Source organism: Anguilla anguilla, chromosome 5 (genome assembly GCF_013347855.1).
Source record: "Anguilla anguilla isolate fAngAng1 chromosome 5, fAngAng1.pri, whole genome shotgun sequence".
Classification (NCBI taxonomy): domain Eukaryota; kingdom Metazoa; phylum Chordata; class Actinopteri; order Anguilliformes; family Anguillidae; genus Anguilla; species Anguilla anguilla.
In genome coordinates this window covers 37164487-37191190 of record NC_049205.1, presented here as the reverse complement: position 1 = coordinate 37191190, position 26704 = coordinate 37164487, and the positions used below count along the sequence as shown (strand labels likewise).

At 43.0% G+C, this 26704-nt stretch overlaps 1 protein-coding gene across 2 annotated transcripts in view; it reads right to left on the bottom strand.

The window, feature by feature from the left end:
* Positions 1-26704, bottom strand: part of LOC118228418 (protein FAM189A1-like) — a 127160-nt gene that overhangs the window by 77412 nt on the left and 23044 nt on the right. The window lies entirely within an intron of this gene.

The window sequence follows — 26704 nt, the reverse complement described above, 5'->3', positions numbered from 1 at the left end:
CCACAACCCTCAAAACCTGAAACAGGAGCCACAGGTCTCCCCGTCACTCCAATAGACAACCGGCCAACATTTTCACACTCACTTTGATAATCCAGGTCTTCAGTGTAAATTAGCATTATATTGTGTATAAAGCTGAACAACCTTGTTAAATACAGGTAAAATAATAAATAGACAGGAAACAAAAACACACATGCACCTTCTGTACTATCACCAACCAGCGTTCTCAATCTCTACACCTTCCCTAAGCTCCCTTTGGTTATTTCTAAGCACCAACACTCACTCAGCCTCTAGGTGCCACATAGCCTATAACATAACATAACATAACACCTCCCTCGGATATGAAATTCTTCTGCTACGCAGCCTTCCAAAAAGACAACCAGTCAGATCCGTACAGCTTTAAGACCATAAAGTCAGGCGCCGCAGCAAAAGGAATCAACTAGCGCTGCCGAGGGAGGAAGAGGGGTTTGGCAGAAAACAAACAAAATCTGGACAAGCTGCCACAGGCGACGGTGCCAACAGAAGCGCCGAGACAGCGGCGGAGAGCGGCAGGCGCAAACACAGCGGAGACGTTTTATACACACAAGCATTAAAAGGGCTATCGGCTCTAATGCCTTCTGTAAGAGGAAAAAAAGGCAGCTCTGGATAAGCTGGATACAAAGGGATCTTAAACACGGCAGAACTTGCGAAACCCACCCACAACAAGCACAACAAGCTGATAAAGAGAGTCAAGTTTACTTAGAGGGATCAAAACGGGATGTCTAAACGGGGCGTGTGCGCGTACATCACAGAGAACAATAATGTCTAAGGGCTTCCATCTGTTTTTTTGCTGAAAGAAATTCGACAGGGATAATCCACCTTGTGGGATCACAGCGGGGAGGGACACAGCAGGTTGGGGGATGGGACAAGAAATATCTGACAAGGCTTATGCTAGACCATGAAGAGCGAACGACTGAAAATGAACTGAATCAAAATCGACACGGCACACCAACCACCTTGGCACACACCGGCAATAACCTAATACTCCTCTACTCAATGAAGTTGCATAGTAACACGGCAATCAGTATTTCAGACATTACATTACATTACAGGCATTTGGCAGACACTCTTATCCAGAGCGATGTACAACAAAGTGTATAACCGTCCGTAACCAGGGACAAGTGTGTTGAAACCCCAGAGGGAAGTACAGTTCCAATTGCAGGGAGCGACCGCGTAGTTTAACTTGGACCCTGTAGAACACAAGGAAAAGTTCAATCTACTTAACCAACTCTAGCAGAACAGATTTCAGCAGCTCTACGCACCTGGTCGAATTATACACTTACTGTATAATTCGATCATTGATGAGAACATGTATTATCTTCATTTTATTCATGATATTTATACTGTATGCCCTGTCTTATTAGCATTATTTCCATTGCTCACGCAATTTCTTGTGTTTTAATTTCTCTTTTTTATTGTGACCTTTAATTTTTTTTTAACCTTGAAATTGCATTGAATGCCTGCATGCAAAGCAGTATGCAAACAATTCATGATAGCCATTGCCTCCCACATATCAGGTTATTCAAAACCAAATGTATACGATAGGACAGCTAATATGTATATGTGTGCATGGGCATGTGTTTAGATTTACAGAACAAATCACACCAGACACCGGCTAAAATTCAATTTGATGCCGTAATTCGATGTCATTATTATACATTTTCACCGACTCGCTCGCTTTTAATAGCAAACAAAAAATACGCCACTGCGATGCGCCTGTGTGGGCTTGCTTTCATTTTCATGGTTGTTTCTTGATTTATTTCCCAGCTTTATTTCCATAAAGCTGACAAACAGACTACGGCCAAGGCTTGGCTTCCCATTTGCCTTCATGAATTATTGATCCAGCACTCTGATGCGAGAGAGAGAGAGAGAGAGAGAACAACCAAGAGAGAGAGAGAGAGAGCGACCAAGGGAGAGAGAGACAGACAGAGAGAGCGACCAAGAGAGAGAGAGAGAGAGAGACAGAGAGAGCAACCGAGAGAGAGAGAGAGAGACAGAGAGAAAGCGAGGCAAACACACAAATAGATAATCTGACAGCACATTCATTCAATCACTTCTGAAAAAGGAGAGGAGTTTGAAGGAAGTGTCCCACGGTCCTCATTCCCAGAAGGCATTTCTGCCGCCTACACAAATTCTATAGACAGAAGATACTCAGCTCTGCAGTCTGACTGTGCTCTCAGGAGTTCCTCGTTGCTAACAGGAGTTTGCGGTGCTATAAAACAGCACTGAACATCTATGCCACAGTGCTGTCCCAGACCCTATCCCTTAATGAATGTTCAGTAGACTATCAAACCAAGAGTGCTTATAAGGCAAGGACACATAACTTTCATTTAGAAATGAAAGAATATTGAAAGAATATTTAAGAATATGCAGCAGAGAATCATGTGTCTAAAGAGTCAGTCACCACATTAGTAGTTCCAAAACAACCAAGAATTTGTTTGAATATACACCGCAATATGATCAAATGTTTCATTGTCCTTTTCAGCATACTTGGTCTTTGGATGAAAAAGGTCTACAATTTTATATATAAAACACCATTAAGGACATCATGGCACTAGAATTAACTATGCCCCACAAGTCAAACTTATGCTACTATACAGAAACACATTTCAATTCAGAAGTATTTAATTGATGGTATATGAGCACTCTGGGGGACTCATGAGTGGCTACTTGGCAGGGTATTCTCCACCAATACAAAGACACTAAATAGTGTTTGGTGTAAGTGCCAGTGGGTGGCATCATGCTTTGGAGGACCCACATATTAATCTGGGACAGGCTGACACTTGCAATCAGCCATTTGAAATAAAGGCAAATTAGGTCCTAAAATGTGGTTTTGTGACATGGGCCTGCTTCCTCCACAGTCACGGGCGAGGAGACTGGAGGTCCAGACGGCAAACCTGGCCCCGTTCGCGCTCACGCTGCGGTTCTCCACCCCCCTGCCGTCTCGGCGGATTAAGACGTGGCACCTGCTGGCGCGGGCTCTGCCAGAGAACGGGCGCCGGCTCAGCCCCCTCCTCGGTGCCAACGCGCTTCTCCATGCCTGCTGTTTGTGGATGTGCAGACGCTAGTGCACCAGATCACACAAATCGATACATCTCCCTCGGATAAAGAATGTACTATCAGTCCAAAAAAGGTGACCGTAATTCCACCGTACGTGATACTACCTGTCTCAACCATTTAACGCCGAAAACAGGAGATAGCAAGTGTTTCTGCGGTTTAAGAATGCCCTCCTTTTGAACTCTCGAGTACTGTACTCAAGTAACGTGCCACAATGTGAGTCACTCAAAGACATGAGATGAGACATATAACCCAAAAGAAATCACCCTCTTGGCACACATCTTAAGGATTCCGTTATCCAGTCACTCTGTTTTCGGCAGCATTTTACCTGGGAGCACAAAAAGCTGACACCCTGATCCAAACGGACTCTCGTATTGCCAGTGAGCTTTTCACCATAGACGCAGCCAAGAAATGATTTGCAGCATTCACAGAGAATCATTGTTATGATGTTCAGCTTTCAAACTGGCTGCAAAATGGAGAGAGAAGAAAAGCTTGCAGATCCATCCGCTAAAGCACCCACACGCTCACATATCCACACAATCACACACACGCACACACACACAAACTGCATTTGGTCAAAAAGCCCAAATCTCCTAAAATGAAAAATCTATGCAGACCCTCACATTCACTCAGGGGACCCAGTGTCACCATATTACAGTGACATCAATCAATATACCGGCTTTCACTGTGGACAGGCTTTCCCTATCCCTGCCCTAAGAGCTCTAACACACACACACACACACACACACAATTGCACTACAAAATATACACAAATATGCACACATATCCGGACACCACGCAGCCAAAACTGAGATGCGTTTTTGAAGCTCACTTCCTAGTCTTGTTGAGAGATGTTGCTCTCTACCACCACTGTGGTTTGCTCCGGTATCAGTGTTTTTGCCCCTTGTTTCAACGGTCAAAATACTCGTACAGTCCTTTTTCCCCCTGTGACAATGTTTTATTTTGCGGACGAATCGGGGACAATTTGCATCACTGCCAAGTCACTTTATCTCACACACTTATTGGATGACCGGACTTCATGTCCATATAAGGGTCCCCCTTTTCCCTACTGTGCAGTCTCTGGCTCCAATTTTTACAACACAACAGCGCCCACAAACTACACTTCCTGGGTTTCAAAAAGCTTTTCACCAAGCCCATGTAGAGTCAATGGGAGACTTCACAATGACTTGGTCCACATTTTTTCTGCAGTCGATGGAGCACATATGCACAAAATCATCCCACACAAAAACAAGCAGGTCCACATAGGCCTACTCTATATAATATGGGCAAAAAACATATACCCATACAAACAATCACAGAAGCATACACACACAATGATGTATATACGGTATACACTTGAAAACACATATCCATACTTGCACGCACATGCAGACTGCGCAATGTTACACTAGGGCAGAGCCACAAATTTTAGCACTGTCACATTGACCCCATATCCTGCACCCATGGTCCCAGCGCCATTTACGCCGTGGGGTGCAGGTTTAACAGCAGTCCCCACAGCGGCCAGAGCGCTCTCAGGTCCGCTGGCCTTGCGGTAATTACACCTCGCCGTGGCACCATTACCAGTGTTATTATAACTGTCCTGCACCAGCTAATCCCGCCAGGCAGAGCAGAGAGGTTAGCGGCCTCGCTGCGCTACACACCTGCAAACGAGGAGAGAGGGAGCCAATCGTATCGGACAGTTGTTCTTTTGAGGAGGAGGGGGGGGGGCAGAGGAGGGTTAGAGGAGTTTTACATCTCTCTAAAATATCTTTTAGAAATTAAGAGAAATTAAGAGAAATTAAGGTGCAGGCGTGAGCTGCGTTTGGAAGCATTACAGTTTCTTCATGCACCTCCAGATCCAGTGTGAAAAATGCAAATGCCAAGCTGTAGAGGGAACAGCTGCTTCTCATCACGAGGTGGTGTAGAAAGAAGTAAACACTCCCTTATCCAGCTGTTGCATGTGTTGGAATGGCTTTTTTTAATGAAGACCTCCCTGACCGAAACATTGTCTGTGTAATATTTATTAACCAAGTAATTCAGTCAATGAGCTCACTTTGGAATCATTTATGCAATGTAAAGTAATGTAATTTAATCTGTATCCACAATATTTTTCCTTTTTCTAAAAGGCCCTGTGTACAGCGCCATTGGTTACTTGCGGATGCACAGATTACATTCCCTAAGTTTTTGTTTTTTCATTGGCAACACAAAGCAGAAACTCACACCTTGGTGTTGCCAGGGTCACCTGAGCACAGCATTAATTTTACATGTGGCCACACATGACTGCTGAGCTCCTAATGGCAGAGTGGAAGGTGAACTGTGAGGGTGGTGGGGGACGGGAGCCCAGACACGGAAAAGGATGCAGCTACTGCATTCCCCTCCCCCGCACGAAGACTCCCTCAAAGTCAATTTAACATGCTGTGACAATCTTCTTCAGGGTGTTCTGTCCACAAAAAATCTGTCCCCAAATCCCAAATTAACGTTTTCAAAAAGAGGCTTTTTCATGCGGTGTAATTTTGCTAGCTGGGCACGGCTGTACAGCACACCCCCTTTGACCAATATGACTACCATCTGTTGTTGTGTCTCAGAAAGGCACTCTCTTTTTTCAGATGAAATGTTCTGGAATTGAAATTGAGAAATCCACAGCAATATGCTTTTCTGCTATCAAATCTCCTGCAGCTATGCCACATTCCCGCGTTCGTGTCAGAATGCACAGGTATGGGCGTTCTGTGGATGTCACGTCATATACGGCGTGTTTTCTCCACGCAATTACTCTTATCAGGATGTGGGAGATGCTCCAACATGCAGGCACACCGAGCCGGATTCATCCGGATTTATCCATTCCGGCAGGTTTCATCCAACCTTTACTTAGGTATTCAAGCCCCTGCCCCCCATGAAAATTACACATTACTGTAAGTGGTGGGTCCTGAAATCAGGACATCTTGCGTGCGCCGGCCCAAGTAAGAGGGATGGGAGACTGTGACGTTTCCTTGGCAACTGTCTCCAGGCCAGATGCCAGGATCCATAATGATTTTCCATTTCTCCCAGCGCAGCGGGGGGCACACATGGCTACGCGAGAACTAGCAACCGCACGCCGCCTGAAACCCTGACAACAGACTCCACTCACAGCCAATAGTCTTCAGCTAACATGTCTACTGAAGGCTCAGACATAACATGGTCTCAAACTGTAGAAGCCATATGCTTCGTATTGCATGGGTACAGCATCTTCATTCATGGCTATTAATACTCCAGTGTCTAGAGTTGACAGAAGCTTTCTGTCATGAGGCAAATCACTAGATCACTCACTGAGGTATCAGAAGTAGATTTTTCAGTGAATAGCTGCAGCCTGCTTATCTTAAATCTTCGTAAAATAGTGATGCTGTGGCCTGGAGGCCCTTCTCTGTTGGTCACTTCCTGGTAAGGCCCAATGATATTATCATTGAGATAAGGCAGGTATTATCACCTCACTCATGTCAGAGAGCCACCAATCTTGGGGCACATAATAAACTATAGCCCAATGCTGATGATGATTGGTGGACACACTCCGGCTACTATCTGGTAATTCCCACAGGAAGCCTGGATGTATAGCAAGAAATATATACCACCAGCATTGCTCTGTTGTTTGGTACCACAGTACTGCACGATTTGGCTGACTTCTTTATTCTATGAGCAAGGTGACAGTGACATGAAAGCCGTTAGGCCTTGTCATAGGTTGGGAAAGGATATGACAGGAAGTGAATGGCATCTGGGGGAAGAGCTGGTCAAAACACAGACCTTCATAATTAGCTCTCCATGTTTCAATTGCTGGTAATCTACTGTAGATAGATAGATAGACAGATAGCTAGATAGATAGATAGGGTCAACTCATCAACAATACCATTATCTTTTTGTAATTGGTGGATAAGCTGGATAGCATCCTTCAAATTCAGTGAAATTTTTACCTAAAGTCAATGAATTTAACACTAGTGTGTTTTTTTTCAGCTAATGTCTTTACCCAACTGCCATACCACCTTTAGCACAATATCATTAGCTATTCATTCTTTATAAATGATTAATAAATTAAGTAATAAATGAATCAATCAACTCAGTCTGACTGACTGCAGTTCCTGGGGTCTGTCTGCGTATTGTGAATAAATTACTCACTTCCTTCACATATATACAGTTCACATCAATGTCAGTACTATCAAAACTGCAACTGTATCCACACAACCAATCTTTTATTCACCACAAAGACATTTTTCACGAGTGTGCCAGCCTAACAAAATTGCCCAAGGTAATGGCAGACCTTCGAAAAAGTCAGGTTTGGTATTTGAAAAATCTGTGCTCATATTGGGCTAAAGGAGCTTTTTTAAATGAAAAAGAATGAAATGTCAACTGATATATTGTCTGCTGGGGAAGCCAAAAGTGGGAAACACAAAGCGATGATTGTTAATGTCAGGGTCACAATGGAGTACACATAGTGACCTTACATGTTTTAGAGAAACCAAGTGCATTCTGGGAGCAAATGTGTACTCTTAAGGAAAATGTTCCGATCGGTATCATTTGGTTTAACCTCATTTGTCTCTTTGCTCTGAGATCTGATGCAAAGGTGTTAGCAAAACATCCAAAGTCTTGTTAAAGCTCAATACTACACTATATCCCAGTTCATATTTTACGTGAAATATTGAAACTGTTTAGACAGCAGTAATAGATTCTGTACATTAAATTATCAAAATAGCAGTAAATTTGACTGCACATAAGCTTGTTTAGTTTCAATAAAAATTCTCAGGGAGCTTCATGATTGTTTTCAAATGGTAATGACATATAAAGTATTGAGTTAAAGTATTTCAACTATGGAATTGACCCAGGTCTGTTGCAGACAGGCACATTTTTAATCATGTTCTGTGCTATAAACACGGGAGGGATAGAGTTCACATGTGTCACTGTTTGGTGAGAATGTTTCTCACATGTCCTCCATGTTGGAATCCTGTTGCAATTCTGCCTCCCACGTGTAGTGAAGAGGGAGCCTTCATCCCTCAGCACTCAGCTGCCTTTATCCATGTGAATTCCAGCTTCATAAGACCCAAGCAGCTTCAGCCTTAGAAGTCTGACATACCCTTACATTTGAAATGGGGGGAAGGGGGGGTGAAAGGCCATGACTGCAAACACAATGGGTGAGTCAGAAGAAGAAACGAGAGAGAGCATGCCCAGTACAGAGTGTGACATCACCCTCCTTTAATCAAACCCCTTCCTTACAGCTGAGGACCTGGGGTCATCAGTTCGCGTTTCTTGACACATAATGGGAGGCAGCGCATTTCGATCCCTCGGCAGATTCCGCAATCTGTAGAGCCCCCTAAGACCCCATTATGAATTAACTCAACCTCCCACTTAATTAAACTGAACAGAAGGGTAATTAACTGTCTGACAACGCGAGTCAGGTGCCAAGGAAGGTGATACCCCAACACAAATAACAGAACATCCCCATGGTGTTGGCGGAGACTCTGGTCCCCACAGCAAGAGCAGCCCAAGCTCAAAAGAACTTGCCTTACATTAGGACCCCGCTCCACGTTGGGAGAGGGACGCGAAGTGCGGCTTTTCTTCAGGTCTAAAGCAGAGGTAAATATGGTAAAGGAACATAATCCCACCAAGGGGAACAGCAGGCAATCTCCCACTTCCTTTCATTTCTGGCTTGAGAATGCCTGATGAAGGCCGGGATCAGCCTGCATCAATGTTTCATCACATTATCACAGCTGGCTCCCCCAGGCCATAATCAGACGAGCCGGGGAATGCTCTCTCGAATCCACAGGCGGGCGGACGATTACGGGAAGCGATATGAAGCACGTTGCATGTGCTGGACCGTACAGTACATTAGGACTACAGCACGATGGCAAGAATTTCCTAGTAGGACAGGGACAGGTCCACTCTTGGTTTACCAACATGGCCCTCCCTGACCACACTGCACAACAAGAGTAATGATTAGCTCACCAAGACCAGGGCCCACAACAAAGGGAAGTAATCACATGCTCACTGACACACCAACGATGATGTCACTTTCTGCACTGGACACTCACGTGCCCATTGACATCATCGCACTGTTACACAGTTGACTCACTTCAGCTGGATCCTAGGGTTTATGTATGGTTGCTGACTGTACTCTTGAGAACAGAAACCAGCAGACCCTGCAGCTTGCCATGACCGGGTGGCAAATCACATCATTGGAAAAGTCATAAATGCATGTAGTAAAGCATGAATCCCAGTTTTACAGCCTCTTGAATTTGTGAGTCCCACCGTTACAAATAAAGACTTTCAAATCGAACAGTAATAATTTTGCTTATAGTGTCTTGGGGAAAATAATCTTGCGTCTCAACACAAAGGAGCACAGATTCAATTCAATAATAATCAAAGCAATACAAACACAGGCATTAAAAAGCAGTGCTGAACAACAAGACATGCATTTTTATTAACCAGGGACGTGAATGACACACATTTCTGACTGTCGATTTGTTGCTGTCTGAAAAGGACATTATTGACTAATCATTTTTTAAATAGTCAGATGTAGGATACTGCTAAAGAAAACATGCTACTACTTGAATTAGTGTAGATCAGGACATTAAAATGTTTTAAAAATAATTAAAATTAAGCATTTCAACATGCATTCCAGAATAACAGCATGCTTCTTCACTCACTGCACAGGTTAACATAAGACCCAAACTTCAATCAAGTGGCCAGTTATAGTCACGTAAGACTGAGTAGTAGTAGTACGTACAGATAGAATGGTACGGAGAGAGGCAACTGTTTCACTGCATTCAAGTTGAGCTGTGATGGTTTTTCGAGCAATAGCACAGGACTATGTATATTTGGGCTCAACAAATGCCAGTAGGTCCTGAAACCCGTCACCCTCTACCATGCTTATGGGGACCACGTCTTTCGTTACCATTTTAGCCATTAAATCTGTTGTGGTTTCAGCTGGACAGCTGTGTCACACTGACGAGGCCTCACTACAAAGTTGGGCGCTTGTTTGCCATGATCCTTTGGCCTCAGATGTTTGGTTCTTAGGTGGGTTAACATTTTAGAAGTCGATGTGTGGCATGCGAAATTGGCAGCATATATTTTGCACCAAACAGCGTTCTCATTGAGCTTTTCAAAATTATTCCACACGGCACTCTTGTCCAAGCTGCCCATCTTTTCAACTGACGGTACGTAAAGTGAATGACAACAAGCCCCACCCACCCTACCGAGTAGCCTAGGTAACAGTTGGTGATCTAGATTACTTTTGAGAATTTAAAAGTTTGATAATTTAAAAAAGAAAAAAAAAAACATTTTTTTATTATTTAATTTAATTTTATTATTTAATTTTATTTGATTATCTTATTTTATTTAATCTTCAACATGAGTGCTCGGGACTGACAATTGACCAATCGACAAATTGTTCACATCCCTATTATTAACAATGGGGGCAATAGACTGGGTGTGTGTGTGTGTCTGGAGGGGGGGGGGGGGTTGCTATGATGAATTAGGTGGCATGGCTTAATTGTGTTTGTGCTAGGAACAAATTAATTCTGGGCTGTGAACTCTCAATTTAAGATGGGGTTCCATGTTCACTGTGAGTGCAACAACTGGTTTTTCCCTTCCATCAGAGCAAGAAGGAGAGGATTTGTGCTGGAGACGCTGGGATGTAAAAGGCCTCTTTCTATTTCTCATTAGTCAGGACAGTAAGGGCAGAAGTTGCACTTTTGGCTCCACAAAAGATCCGCAGCGAGGTCTTTTGTTCAGGGCTGCTCGGCAGCCGGAACTCCCGTCGCTCCTGCTAAGTTTTCATTGCCCTCCTCCATATTTAATTCTGCTGTACATTCACACCTGTAGTCTACTCATCTGTCTGTCTGTCCATTTCGGCTCTGTCCCTCTCATTTGGCCCCTTCCTCCTGAGTCGGGAACACCTGATCGGTTAAGTATTATTAAGGTAATAATAACTACACTCTTTGGTAATCTAATAGCAAACCCTTTAGAGAAAGGCGCCATGCATTGAAGGTAAAACCACAGCGCTACATTCACAGAGAAATATGGTAATCGCAGCCCGCATCCGCATCTAATTTCACAGTCGACTCAGACGTGGAGGAGAGATCAGATATTGCGGGCAAGATTCTTAGTTGAATAATTCATTGCGAACCTGTTGATTCACAGCTCTGGAATAATGATAATGAGTCCAAATCTCTGATCACACGAGATCATCTTTCACAGAACACCCAACCTCAACACCTCCCCTCACCCCCCCCCCCCCACCCACCCCCACCCCCTCCCCCACTACCGCCACCTCAGGTGCGTTAAAGGTGTTAAAAGGCAACTCTGCGTTTCCAGAGCAACAACACCCCTACGGAACGCTTCACGTGCCCCTTCCCGCGCGGCGACCTGACGGACACGAGTTGTCCCAGCCCACGCGGCTCGTGCAGCTGACCCTCCGCACGGAATTACAGGTGTAATGCCATTGGAGGAGGGTTAAGGGAAGCCTCTAATAGGATTCCGCCGTCTGTCTTCTTCAATAATTGCAGGCCAGGAGAAAACCAAGATTGCATTAGATAATGGAAGCCAGCCAATGGCATTTCCAATTACGTGCTCTGGATGTCTGAAATCAGGATCAAATCTTTTATTTCTGAGGCATGGCTGTGTGAAAGGAGCCTGTCACCAGCCCCAACAAAGCAAGGCTTTATTTAACCACTTCCCATTGTGCAGAACTTCCATATTTATTCATCATGATTAAGTGAATATGGATTTAATCAAAATGCCCTCATGTTATATTTGGTTACTTCTTAGAGCTTTCCAACATGTCAAACAAGGTAAAGCGTCTGGCCTGGATTCAGGAAACATTTGTCCTTAACTCTGACTCACAGTTAAAAGCAAGTACTCATTTTGTTTCTTCACAAATGCATTCTGGTGATTGCTTAAGTCAAAGTGCATTGTGAGAAAACCAAACACATTTAATTCTGAGTTACAGTAACAGTGTAAATATTTACTGAATGTAGAACTCTGTCTTTCTGAACACCACATTAGCAAGGATGGCATAAAATGGCTGGATCAAAGAGGTATGTAGCATATAAACAGTGATAGCTGGAGCTCTGCCTTGAGGTGCTCAGACATCAGGTCAAATTAGCCCAAGTGACCTCAGGTGACCCATTCACCTTAAGGGAATTCTCAGAATCTCCACTGTCACAACATAATGTGTTCTTGAAATGCAAGGGCTTATAGTGCAAAAGAAATCAGAAATGAACAGTGTATAGTTAATGCACAGACACACACTCTGCTACCCCTTGAAGGACTGGTCAGACTCAAATTACCTCAGACAAGTACCTGGGTCAATGTGACCAGCTGCCTTTCATACACAGTACATTAAAGACCCCTGAAAGATCATACTGTGAAGGACGCTGCCACTCAAATCACACAGACACCAAGACCACCTCTTATTGGCAGGCGCTTCTCAGCCCTTCCAAAGGAAGTTTCCCCTAATAATTTATTTACTTATAATCCTCTTGTAATTGGAATGTTCAATATGAAAGCTACATAATCTATAGAGGTAAACCAAATTATTTTCCCACAAATAAGAAAATCTGTTAATCTAATGACTCATGGGTGTCCATATATGGTGAATAATCACACAATAACTACAGGTAGATATTTTGTGATTGTACATTTATCCTAGCAAATATATAGCGAACAGAGGACTGGTGGCCCTTTTAGGGTGACACACCGTCTAGGGCAGGGGTGTTAAACTCTTAGAGTAGAACACAGTATCTGCTGGCATTTGTTGTTTCATTTCAATCAGCAGCCAATTAAGGCCTTGAGTACAAGTGTGTGGACTATTTAGCCAATCAATGACTTAAATTATTCACTCGTGCTGAAACACACTGAAACTAGCAGACAATGGAACGCTCTAGGCCTGGAGTTTGACACTCCTGATCTAAGGGTTTCTGTGTCAGTGAGTCAGTCTGAGGTACATTGATGTGTCAGTGGCTTTGTAGAATGGTTTTGTGTGTGTGTGTGTGTGTGTGTGTGAAAGGGAGAGAGCGTGCAAGCATGAGTGAACATGCGTGTGTGAGCGACCGTGTGTGTTCAGCAGAGCTGACTGTTTCTAATGAAGATAAACGCAGGGGACTTCTCCAGCGCTCACATACGCAGAGGTCACTCCACTCAGCTCCACTAAGGCAGCATCACCGCACCCACCACTGCCTCTGCTACACTCTGTTACTCCACTCAGCTCCACCAAGGCAGCATCACCGCACCCACCACTGCCTCTGCTACACTCTGTTACTCCACTCAGCTCCACCAAGGCAGCAGCACCGCACCCACCACTGCCTCTGCTACACTCTGTCACTCCGCTCTTGTGGGACAGCCAGGAATCTGTTCATGTCAATGTACACACATATACAGTGGGGTCCAAAAGTCTGAGACCACTAGTCAAGATATTTCTATTTTGCATTTGTTTTGAATGTAATACTAATTCTTTCATTACAAATGATAATATCAGCTTAACAATTTGAGTGAAAAGTTGAATTTTTGAAAAATGTACATGAACTTCAGAATATCTTCGTATTTGGCATGTCCCCCTTTTGCTTTGATGACAGCATGCACTCGAGCTAGCATGGACTCCACACGTTTGTGAATAACCTGATGACCCATGTTTATCTCAGCATGATTTGATAATGTTCCAAAGAGCTTCTTGTGATGTCACAGAATGCGTGGCTTTCTCAGTCTTCAAGTGCCCCCATAAATGTTCAATGGGGTTGAGGTCAGGTGTCTGTGGAGGAAAGTCCATGACAGTCAGGACTCCTTGGACTTCTTTGGTCTTCAAGTAGTTCTTGCAAAGCTTTGAGGTGTGTTTGGGGTCATTATCCTGCTGCAGTATGAATCCTTCTCCACAAAGATGCAAACCAGAGGGTATAGAATGGAGTGGTACTTCTCCTTGGTCAGGGTGTAGTCAATTCGGTGCAGGTGTCCAACTCCAGAGTAGGCAAAACACCCCCAGACTTGAATATTCCCACCACCATGTTTCACTGTGAGTTTGATACACTGCGGTATCATTCTTTCTCCTGTTCGTCTCCTTACATACACCCTTCTGTTACTGCCATAAATCTCAAACTTGGATTCATCAGTAAATAGGACTTTTTTCCAGTCATCCACTGTGAAATGCTGGTATTTCTTAGCTCACGCCAAGCATTTGGCCCTGTTTCCCCTCCTGAGAAGTGGTTTAGAAACTGCTACTCGTCCTCTGAGACCACTACAAGACAGCCTTCTTTTGACAGTACTTTTGCTGATTGGAGTCTTGCGTTCTTTATTTAGCAAATTTTGTATCTGTGATGAAGTTGCTTTTCTATCTCTCAGGGAACTAAGCTTGATGTATTGATCTTCTGATGGTGTGGTCATTTTTGGTCTTCCTGATCGTTTTTTGGATACAACTGATCCAGTTTCTGCAAAGCGTTTTAGAGTTCCATGCACTGCCCTCTTAGAAACCTTTAGTCTAGCCATGATTTGACGCTGAGAAAGCCCCTCTTTGCTTAGAATAACAATTTGACTTCTGACACTTTCATGTTTCCCACTATCACAATGCTACTTAGTAAGCAATGATTTGCTGGAAACTTGAGGCACAGCCATATTTATAACAGGTGAACACTGGCTGCAAGTTGAGTTACTTGAACGAGCCTCTGATGAGTAGATCAAATCCACCTGTCATCTGAACGCATGCTTCAATGGAAGGGATACAACTCAAGGAAATCTGACCTTTTGTACAATGTATTTGTATAAATAGTAGTATAATAGTATAAGTATAAATTTGCTTAAATTTGATTGCTGACCTAGAAATAGTGCATAATCTTAAATATTTCTTCTTCATTTTACATGTAATAACTTCTTGTGTTTTTAAATGTTTCTGAATCCTCAAACTTTCTGATTATTTCCAGGTTTACATGAAAATATTATAGATTCTCAATGTGGTCTCAGACTTTTGGACCCCACTGTATGTGTGTGTATGTATGCGTTTGCCCATTTATGCGTGAATGTGGGGTGGTGCATATGTGTTCATGCGTTTGCACGCATGTATGTGTGGGAGAGTGCCCATGTATGTGGGTGCACAGGTTTATACATATTTGCGCACATACGTAAGCACGCGTTCACTTCAGTGAACACGTACTGATGCACGCATATTCATTTCAGTGTTTCTGAAAGGGTGAAACTGCTGAGTTTCTCTGTGACTGAGAGATTGTTTTACAACAGTCTTTAAAGATATGCTCGTGGAAGGTTTTCATTTTGATATCGTGCGGTTGGCATACTACCGATGAGACGCATGCATCATAGAAAACCTGTAATAACATTGTTTGGTAAAAGGGCGTGATATCAATAACAAGAGATGAGTGATAAAAGCCCAAGATGAAACTGAATACCCGAGGGAACCGGCTGCCATACTTTCAGCTTTCGTACAAAGCGGGATCTTCTTTCAAGGAATATCGGTTGTCGTCTACAACAGCGTCGCGTCATCGGGTTCTTCTTTTTGATACGAACGCAATTACCGTACTGCCCGGCACCTGAACCGCACGACGACCGCACCTGTCCCTGCGGGGGGCCGAGCTGAGCGAGGCGCGTTTTTTTTTTTTTTTTTTTTTTTTTTTTTTGCGGTTCGCTCTAAATGGAAAAAGGAAACGCTTTTGAAGTTTATTTATTCACCCGAACGGCGCGGGCGACGCGTCGGAGCGCCGCTCTCCGCCTCGGCCGCGGCGCGCCCGTCACGCTTCGAGTGCTTCCCAAGGACAGATAGCGTTTGATTAAAATGATGGGTTTTCTTGAATGCCGCAAACGGTCGCCGCCGAGAAGAAAAAAGAAAAAAGAAAATCAATGACCGGGAACGGAATAATCACGCGAGCGGTTACGGAATGAGCGGCCGTTGTTTTTCCCCCCTTCCCCTCGAAACGATGAAATCTGGGCCCTGTCGCTTCCTCATTACGGAGCGCGAAGAAAAGGACGGGAGCAATGCAAAACGACTCTGCTGCTCGCTCACTTTAAAACTCGATTTAACGAGCTGATAAAAATAACAATGCTTGTCGACAGAGACGACCGGTCAAGCACAGTGGATTCCTAAGAGGATGTTATAATTGGGAAGGGGCAGCTGCTTGCTAAGCACTCTAAGGTCCAGCAACCAGGGTCAATTAATACCCATTATTCTGATCATTTTGTCCCTTCTATACATCACCATACTCACCAAAAAATGCTACCCAACAATGAAAGATGATTAGCATTAATAGTCGATGTATGTCATATTTTTCTATTTTATCTACTTCAACAGCAACAGCTGTTCAGACAGCATATTGGTAATAGAACCTGAGTGCATCCTGTGTCTAGCTTTTGACAACAACCTTCACCAGGATTTACTGTAAGTTTATCAGACTGCTGTAGATTAGTATTAAGCAAATATTATTCAAGCAGATGTAGCTCTTAGGTTTATGCAAGCCATATTGTTTATATTCACATATTGCCACAGTTTTTGGCTTTATGATTTACTGCTGATGTCCTACGAATGTATGTGTCACAATGGCATACCTCTGCAGTTGGCACAGTTTATGTGTTTGCAGTTTTGCTTCTTGTTATTGCCTGTGTGGGCGTGAATACAGTAGGGGACAGGCACACTGTTGACAAAGAACAGGATATAGCTCTTGATGGCTGTAAAGTTATGTGTTATCTGAATTTTAGACCTTCATTTACTAAAAAGCATGTTTCCCAAAACAAAATAAGCTTCTAAAAAGTAATCACTATATGAAAAGAAAAAATAATGAATCAAGTTTATCTTGCAGTACATCTCGCGAAGTAGCCCACTGCTAATACCAAGCAACCCAATACTCAGACAGCAACACAGACACGTTTGTACTTTATCCACTTCCACAAGATAAATGTTTCTCTCTTATTTTCTTTTCTTTCATCAGTTCATTCAGTCAAGCTATACATGGTAGATTTCAACAATAGAGCAGAAGAGAAAAGGAAAGGATAGAGGAGCTTTTTGAAGTCTGTCTGAGGGTAATTCTCAGTTGTAACTCACCCACCATGGCCCAAAGTCAGGCCAGGGAATGCCATGCAGGGAAAGGCTTGAAATGCGACAAACAGGCAGGACCTGTGGGGCCCAGACATGGTTCTCTGCTTCACATTTGGTTCCCCCATGTACACAGGGCAGCCACCATGGATTTTGGGTCCTACCGCCGCAGAAAATGCTGGATTCTAATATTTTTTCAGGGACCCCATCAGTCAGCCCTTGGAACTTTCCCCCTCCTATACGGCACCCCTGCTCAGAAAGGCCAGGGGAGTAGGCTCGAGTAGGTCATCCATTCAGCGACAAAGGCTGCTGGGAGATCGGCCACCATCACTGGTGATCTAAGGGCATTCACCAGCACTATCATTGCCATTATCTACACATGTTTACTGCCATCCTATAAACACATTCACCATCATGATCTAAATAACAGTCTTATCTACACAAGTTCATTGCAACAAACTAAATTTACGCGTTGCCAGGTTCAAAGCAACATATTGGCCAGAATTCAAAAGAAATTATCTCATTTGAATGAATTAGGGATAAATAACATGTCCATGATCTAAAGGCATTCACTGCTATTACCTAAGCATATCCACTGCCATTATCATGATTCATCATGCTTGAAGAACCATCCTCATTTATACAAATGGTAATATTGACTTTTGTACACATCTTCAGGTGAGCATGGGAGGTCTGAGCGAGGGGGGGGGGGGGGGAGTGGATGGGTATTCAAACACCCCATACCCCTCCCATCAGTAATGAGCAATCAGCAACAGAGACACCTGGTTCTAAACGCCCACAATTTTCAGCCAAACATCACACCTCACACCTCTTCAGTTCACCCACAGAGCCCATCTGCACATCTGCATGTCCGTACCTGGGAAGACTGTCTGTACCTACTTCTGAAAGGCAACCAGCCGGAGGTGCAGCTCTTGTTCATGAAATACTACAGGTGTTTACCTCCTCACCTGTGGCATGTTCATACAAAACAACTGGTTCAATGCAGTTTGAAACAATGTTGCAGGTGTGCTGTGCTTTCAAAGAGAAAGTCTGCGTGGGCCATCCGTCTGCAAAGACTCCTAAAAACCTTTCCTGTAGAACAAACCGTATGTTTAAACACCGACACCCTAAATGGTTGTTTAGTGTTTTTTTATTTTTTAACAAATGAACTCTTATTACAATTGAACCTCTGAGAACAGAAATGCTCCATCAACTGTAAACACAAGTGCAATCTGAGCAGTAGTGGTTGGACTGACATGGATTTTTAACAGAGAGAGACATAGACATTCTCTTCTCCCTCCTCAAAATACCAAATATACTGTCAGGATGTAAACAAAAGCCAAACTATGTACCAGTTATGTATAAATTTGGATCGGTATTTGTAAGAATGATGATTCCAAACCAGCCTCCAGTGAGGCTGCATGGTAGGAAAAGAAAAAAAGTACTTTGGATTCGATTTGAGGTCCATTTATAGAATTCACACATGCGGTATACCTCTTACATCAGCCCTCTCTTTAGGCTTGTAGCAAACCCACTTTATTGTCCTGAAGAAGGCAATGGTTTGCAATACATCTCATTGAAAATAATTCCAATAAAACAACAGGCAGTGCAACAATTAGGAAACAATGTCAATAAATCAATTAACAAACAAAAAAATACTTGGTACTGCTGCTAAAACTTCAACAGACAGACTGTCAAGTCAGAGGGTCATAAACTACTCTGGATAGAAAAAAACTACGAAAACACAGCAGGCCAATAAAGAGCACTGGGTGAGTGTCATGTTTGTTGGTTAGGAAACTGTCAAAGGATTGAACTGTGACAAAAAACTCAACTTTATGTCTTTCTTGTAATTGTGTTTCCAAAACTAGTAAACTACCAGTTCTGGGGAGTTCCATGTTTGGTCAGACATCTGTCTATGTGGTGTTGGTAGGTTTAAGGGATTTTTTGACAATTCCGAGTTTGGTTTAGGGGTTTTCTTTCAAGCCCGGGAGAATGTCCAAACCGCTCATCATTTCAGCGGTAATTTTACCCTGATTACATTCATTTATCCTGACTGAGAGATGCCAAAGTTCTCATCAGAAGTCAGCTCCAAAGCTGCAACTTCACACCGCATATTCGTTTTCTTGAACCTACTGAATGTTTCAGTGTCGAAAGCTTAAATGTAGAACTGCCTAATATTTTTTAGTTAAAAAAACAACACTGAACCTGCTCTTTTTTTATTGATCACTTTCACACTGAGAGGCAGTGACAGTTACACCTACAGTACAAAGGCTATGTCTGAAAAGAGAAGCATTTTAAATTTGTCACATTTTAATTTGTTTTTTGCTCCTAGTTTCTGTTTTTGTTCTTGTTTTATCATGCATGGCTAATGCTAAAATGGATTATAAACATGCCAAATTAATAATTTTGACAAAAAAGACATCTCACAATAGAAAAGCTGCTCTGGCAGCTACAGAGCTTGTACTTCTGGTTCTGATACACAAATATTAAGTGAAATCCCGTTACAGAGCATGTTGGGAAATGGGAGATCCAAAAGGCTGTGTAACATTTTGAAAAATAAAAAAGTATGTCATGTTCATTCTGGTATATCTGCCCATATACTTTCTTTAATCAATGTGCTTCACTCTGAGGAAAAACACACAACAGAAAAACAGCCCAGTTCACGAGAAACCTTTCATTAGACATGACTTTGGTTCTTATAATGGCACTAATTACAGTTTTGACATAATTATAGGTACCCCTTTATAAGCAAACCCATTAGATTAGATGTACAGTCTTCATGAAATACAGTCTCATAACCTGAATTTAAAACCTGAGTCAAAGCAAAAAGAGAACTTTAAAACCACTGAAATGACATCCCTGCGATTAAAGGTTAGTCTTCATACCACTGAAATGATACTGTGAGACTGCAGTCATTCTTCTCTCTGAAAGAAAGCCACCTGGAAACATTTTCCACGCATAACACTTGTTTGAACAAAAGAAAGAGACAACAAAAAGTAGCTAGAGCCACAGGGGAGGGATTGTGAAAATGCTTCTCAGATGCATGCTCCTTTGTAATCTGTTATACAAGGGGAAACGGAGGGCACAGCAATTGTTTCAAAAACAAGGTTAACCATTCTGTTTGAGTGGTGCGGCTGATTTCCAATTGCAGCAACACCAGCAGCTGAAGCCTTATTTCATTTTTCAGTTGGGCACTGACAGCGTTACTCAAGGATTTGACAAAAACCCAATCTGAACCTGCAAGGATTGCAAATTTATAGAGCCGTAAATGACCCAGGATGATTAAAAACACATAACTCACACCAGGATAACTAAGTCTAACTACCAGTGCCTATATTAAAAGTTTTATGTCATGTTGGAATGATTTCCGAAAAGATATCCGGAAAGCACTACAAAACTTTAGGAACCCTGACACAATACCACTTCCCTCACATTCATAACAAATGCAGGCAACTGAAAAGGATGAAGTTTGTTTAAATGTAGTGATCCCCCATCTCACCGCTCTTCTACAGACATAGAGAAGCATCCATATTCATTGTATGAGCTGTGACAAGGCACACAGTCCTGGAATAGGCACTTCGAGAGCATCCAAGAGTCATAGGCCTCGCCATTGCAGCTAACAGGCAACCATGGTAACAGCCACTGGAGCCTCTACTCCACCAATCACCAGCTCAGTTTACTGTTAGGCCCACACACTGCAACATGCAGTGCACACAGCTCATGGCAAAATGGACATCATCATCATCATCATCATCGTCGTCTCAGAAAAGATTTCAGGAAGCATTCAACCAATATTACCAAGGGTTGGAAGGCCATGAGAGTTGCAGTGGGGGGGAGGCGGATCAAAGCAATCACAGACCACTCTTGTAAACACTACTATAAAATAATATAATGGCCTTCATTAATCTTGTGACAAGAAGAAAAAGGTGCAGAACTAATAAAAAAAATCCATATATACTCCTACAGGGTTATGTTATAACCCATTTGTTCTGTAAACTGACCTCACATATCACAGGAAAGCCAGACACAACAATTTTTTTTTATCAATGATCTTTTGCAATTCAAGCATCAAAAACAGCCAGTTACACAGGGAGAGGCGTGGGAGGGGGGTAATCGTGGCATCACATCTTGACACATATTCATGCAACCTCCAACTGGAATATAAAAATATACAGAGCTGGCCTTTGAGGTGCAACCATTTAGAGAGCGCAAGGAAGACCGCGGGGCAGAATCCGGTGGTCTGTCACAAATCCAGGTTTCCGGCTCAACGCGCGTCAAAACTCCAGGTTTCACTCCGCAAATTAGACTATTCACCCCACTGGGCTCGGCCTCACCGGCTGTACTACCACAGATCAAAGGCAGGGACGGCGCACACCGGCACGCCTGCTGCAGGGACGCTCCGACAACTTCCTCCGCTTTTTGGGTCAAAGCACAATTATAATGCAGGCCGATAATATAGACCCAAATTATAATGAAAAATGTATCTGAGAGCTTAGTGCCTCAGCTCAACGTCCCCAGTCTCATGAAAATGTAGAGACGCATGCCTAATTAAAATTAAAAATGCTGCAGAGACATGGTGGGGGGAAATTTGCCGGGGACGTGATGGAGCATTTTTTAAAAGTTCAGAAAGACACTGATAATTTCTTCTTCTTTTTTTTTCTTTTCTTGGTTCAATTTCAAGCCATACTGCCACTAAACTATTTCTTGCTATTTGAAGAATTTACATATCCCAATATGGTGTGTGATGTCAAAATGAATTGCTGTGGTTCTTTGAATCTATTATTCATTACTGGCACCACCTTTAAACCCTTGTAACATGCTATGAACACGGACCAGCAACTTCTTTCCCTGTTACAGAATGATTACCATGGTGAGACCATTTGACTTCCACGGTCTAACCATGATTTCCTATTACATTTCCTATTACATACATTAGTCAAATCGGTGGTAAATCCAAAATATTTAAGTCATTTCCTTGTTTGTGGTAGACCAAAGGTTGGTTCTGGTTAAAGAGGATATTCTGCTTACTTCTTTGTATTTATTAATAACAAACATACAACAATGAAAAACATGCCAGACAAACATTTTCAAAAGATGTTTGATAAGGGTGGCTGAAAATGAACCAAGACCCAAGTGAATGACTTGAGGTACTTCACACTCTCACACTTCTTTCTGTACTGTTGATAAAACCAACACCCTCTTTGAAACATAGCACCTCCATCGCCAGGAAAGCCAGCTCTCCCCTCCACAGCCACAGTTGTTGATGATTAACACTGAAAGCTGTCGCGGGGATGCTTGTTTAGAAATCGTTGAAAGTTTGAGAGCCAAAATCCGGCAGCAATCACAGAGCTGAAATCCAACAGCGGAAGCTGAGCCCACTCTGGCGTTTCAGGATAAGCAGGCTTTCTCTCGTCCCACCTACAGCGTGACTTCTCTGTGCTTAGAGTTCACAGCTCCCATTCTCCACTTGTTCTCCTGTGTGTGACTGAAGAGCAGCCTCTCACCGCGCCACACAAAGATCGGCAGGGTTTCGTGCCTGAAGCGAGTCCCGGGGATTTCGTGTTACAGTGCATAGGCTGAAAAAGACGCATGCAATCACAGCACCTGTATCACAGCCCAACTGAGCTTCTGTGTTACCTCTGCGAGCGATTCTCTTCCTGTCCTTTAGATCTCAGACGGCATGCAAGCACCGGATCATGTAACACTCTGAGCACTGAGCACAGTACTTTAAGATTAACATTTATTATTCCTGGTTATGCTCCGTGTCGTGTGCCTTTCCTAAGTCACATGACAAAGAAACAACATTGGAAATTATCATTGGTCAACACATCATGAGCCACTGTCCAGCTTTACAGCACCGCAACATCTGCAGAAATGGTGACACATTATTACACAGAGCCATCCACAGGCCGAAGTCCATCATACAGGACAGTAAGAAACAAAGTGGGAAAGGGCTTGTTGCTGTACTTAAGATATATGGAAGGCTCTGTTCCTGTGGCATTCAGGCTCATCCCTGCTTCCAGGTTCAGTCGGTGATAAAGTAAAGGGATGAAAACAGATGGAATGCTCAGAGGAAGACATAAAGCATTCCCTGCTGTGACAGAAAAGCACCCGTCTGTCTTTCCGGCGGATTTGACCCCTGACCCCACAACCACACCAAACCACACTGCCCATGAACCCCATTCCCAAAACACCTCCCCTTGGCTGGGCTGTCACAATTGCATCATGATGGGCCTACAGTAATGAGGGGCCTTTCTCTGCAGGTACCTGTCAGTGATAAATATCCAAAGCACGATAACTTCCTGGACCCCAAACCGCTCCACAGCGACTAGGAACATGATGGACTAATTCATCTTTGTGGTGTGACAACCTCTGAATCCTCAATATTGTTTTAGCATCAAGGGAAGAGGGGGCTAGCAGCTTCCACAGAGGAGCACTGCCAGACTTGTGAACAGCGGTGCCCTAAACTCATCCATCTTATTTTGCCCCTTCCATGTGACCCACTAACAGCTGGGCCTCAAGTACAAGGAGAAGTAAGCAGGAACGTTAAGGGATATTTCACTTAGTTTATAACACAAGCAATTTTGTGAAGCGTACCCCATTGTATTTGCATTAGCATGAATAATAACAACATTGGCTGTCCCTGTCGACTGTTAATGGCATCGCTGTTCCTCCCTGTTGTTCAGCCCCCAATTCACTCCCATTCACCCTAAATAAATAGTTTTAAAGCACAAACTAACTGCAGAGGATAATAGATCAATAAAAGAGAGTACTAAAGTCAAGGGGTCTGTTAATTTGCACTGACAAGCCGTTTTCAGGTTTAGATTAGCTACAAACTATTTTTAGGGTGGCTACAATGTAGAAATACAGCAAGCCAGTTTGATTATTTAACGCACATGCACATGTGAATATGCTATCCTGCTCAAGGAAACGTTACTTAGTTAAAGTAACAAAAGTTCAGATCTTATTTTTCTATTATAAGCCCAAAATACATCAGATATTTTAAAAAACAGGGACCGTTTGAGGTTAGTACTCTCTTTCAGTCTGTGCTTTAAAACTATTAATTTTGGCGAGGTCCTGAAAATGAATGAGAGTGAATTGGGAACCGGACAACCGGGAGGAACGGTGACTGTCAACAGGGACAGCTGATGTTGCTAGTATTCATACTATGCAAATAAAAATTGGGTAAGCTCTAAAAACGACATATGTTATACCAAAGTGAAATTTCCATTAAAGTACTCATTCACACTGAATTCAATTAGGTCCAACTAAGCTTTAATTGCAGGGAATATACTTTTTTTAAACTAAAAAATAAGGCATATTGGCCAAAGTGCACAGCAGGTGGGACCCAACACTGAGGCAAATTACAAGGCCACGTGAGTTGGTATACTTTCCTTATGCCAGAAAAAGCATTTAGAATATGTGTCCAACGATCCCTTTCAGCATGACGTGTCTGTACCTCATTAATGTCATTCCCATTCACCCCTGGGTACCCCCTGCCATCCCTTTTAAAAATGCAAAGGATCCATTAAAAGTAAAGGATTGTCACTTTCTTGTTTTTTCCTAGCACCTTAAAGTGGCCGTGGATCTTAGCAGATGGTAGCGGAGGGGCAGATGGGGAGACTGCAGCAGACACCTTTTTCACTGACCTCCCGATCGGTCATGGCTGTTCGGGTTAATGGACCCTGCAGGGCTGAGGGCTGGCAGGCAAATCTTGCAGGCAAATCGAGCAGTGCATTATGGGTAGCGGTACAGTACAGGGGCAGCAGCGTAATATAATGGTTAGGCCGGTTTGGAAACCGGCCTGTTAACTCAAAGGAATGAACAGGCCATGAAAAACAAGTCCATCAAGCCAAGGGTGTCTGCTAAGCAAATGATAACATGTATGTTGATAATATGCATAACAGTGATAATGTATTGTAAAGTTACTGGTGTTGTAGAGTCCAGACTGTCTTCCAAAGGAAGGCCAGGTAGCTATGATTGAAAATAAGATAACTATAAGAACAAGACTGGGGCAGGTTGGCAGTTCTACAGCTCTTATCATACGGGCCTCAGATCTATCTATGGACACCATGGACGGACAGAAACAGGCAATAGCTTTTGCTAACACTTTACATGAATTATGCAAAGTAATCTACATAGTAGTGTCTTACGTCTTCCAAAACCCGTCTTTACCATATATCATAACTTATGACATTTGTGAGAACATGATCAACGCATGCAGCAACAACTGTGCATGTTATTTTGAAGTGTTTTGTTAAATGCACTGTGTGTTTTGACATTTGTCATAAGCTATCATGAATGGTTAGGGCAGGAGTTACATGATCCTTACGACTGTTATGAAGGCTTTATGACAGAGTGAAGTTGCATCAAGGCCTTCTTTGACACGTTTTGTTTTCTACACCTTACCACTCAAAGAACTCTCCACACTTGCTCACCAGTGCTGAAGCTATGCTGCTTCATACAGTAATGACCTACTCACTCAGGTCAAACACTGGCATGGGTTCCTCAGTTCACCCATAATCACAAAGCTACAGATTCTAGCACCAAGGGCTCCTCAATTTAGTTGAATGTAACATTTTTCCAGAACTGGACTAAGAAAACAAAGCAAAAAGAATCCCGTTCACATAATGCTTTAGACCTCATCCCTAATGAGAGGGAGCTTGATGCACGTGAAAATGTGGAAATGATCGGGAGGAGAAGCAGCTGTGTGACTGATTTCTCTCTTCTTCAGCTCCGCCCCCTTACTGTGAGTTCTCCCTGCAAGCACCCCGCCCCCTCCCCCATCCCCACATTTCTCCGTATCCCCAGAATGTCCCTGTTTGTTACTGAAATGGCTGCTTCCTGACGCAAGTGCTGCTCAACACTCAGCATCTTTCTCTGTTGTAAATGTTGTAAAGGACGAGCAAGATAATAAACGTAGGAACACCTGTACATTTTATCACATAAAAATGTAGTGATGAAAAACTTATGGTCAAAAAGGTTTTAACTTAATGATAATGTAAACGGTGCCTTTATATTAATGTGGCTACATAAGCATTTTGGCAAAGACTTGCCTTCATCTGGTTACCATTTAAAATGTTGGATATAGACAGATATATAGACGTAATATATCTGTGACTGTACAAGCGCATTTGTGCTTAGACACCGCAGATCAGCTTACAAAGTGCACTCCAAAAGGTCAGGCGAAGGGCAGAGATGACAGCAAGTCATCAAGTGTCAAATCTGATAGCGATTAAAGCACAATGTTAACTCTCATAGCAGGTGAAAGAGACTGAGGACAGCGCTTTTAGAAGCCAATGGGTTTAAGGGTAGGGTATTAAATACAGCATGCATTGATGTATAAACACCCAAAGTTCAGGGTGTACAGGAAGAATCAGCAGCTCTGGGTAAGTGTAGCAATTCTCAGTAAAAGACAGGTATTCAGAAATATAGCAAGAATCTTGGCAGACTGGCACACAGACCCTGCTGCGTTACCAAGGGTGATGGAGAAATTCTCAGCGGGACAGGATGTAATTGGTCGACGGGGAAGCTCAGCTTTGATGAGATGAGTGAGATTTACGCTGATCCAAATCT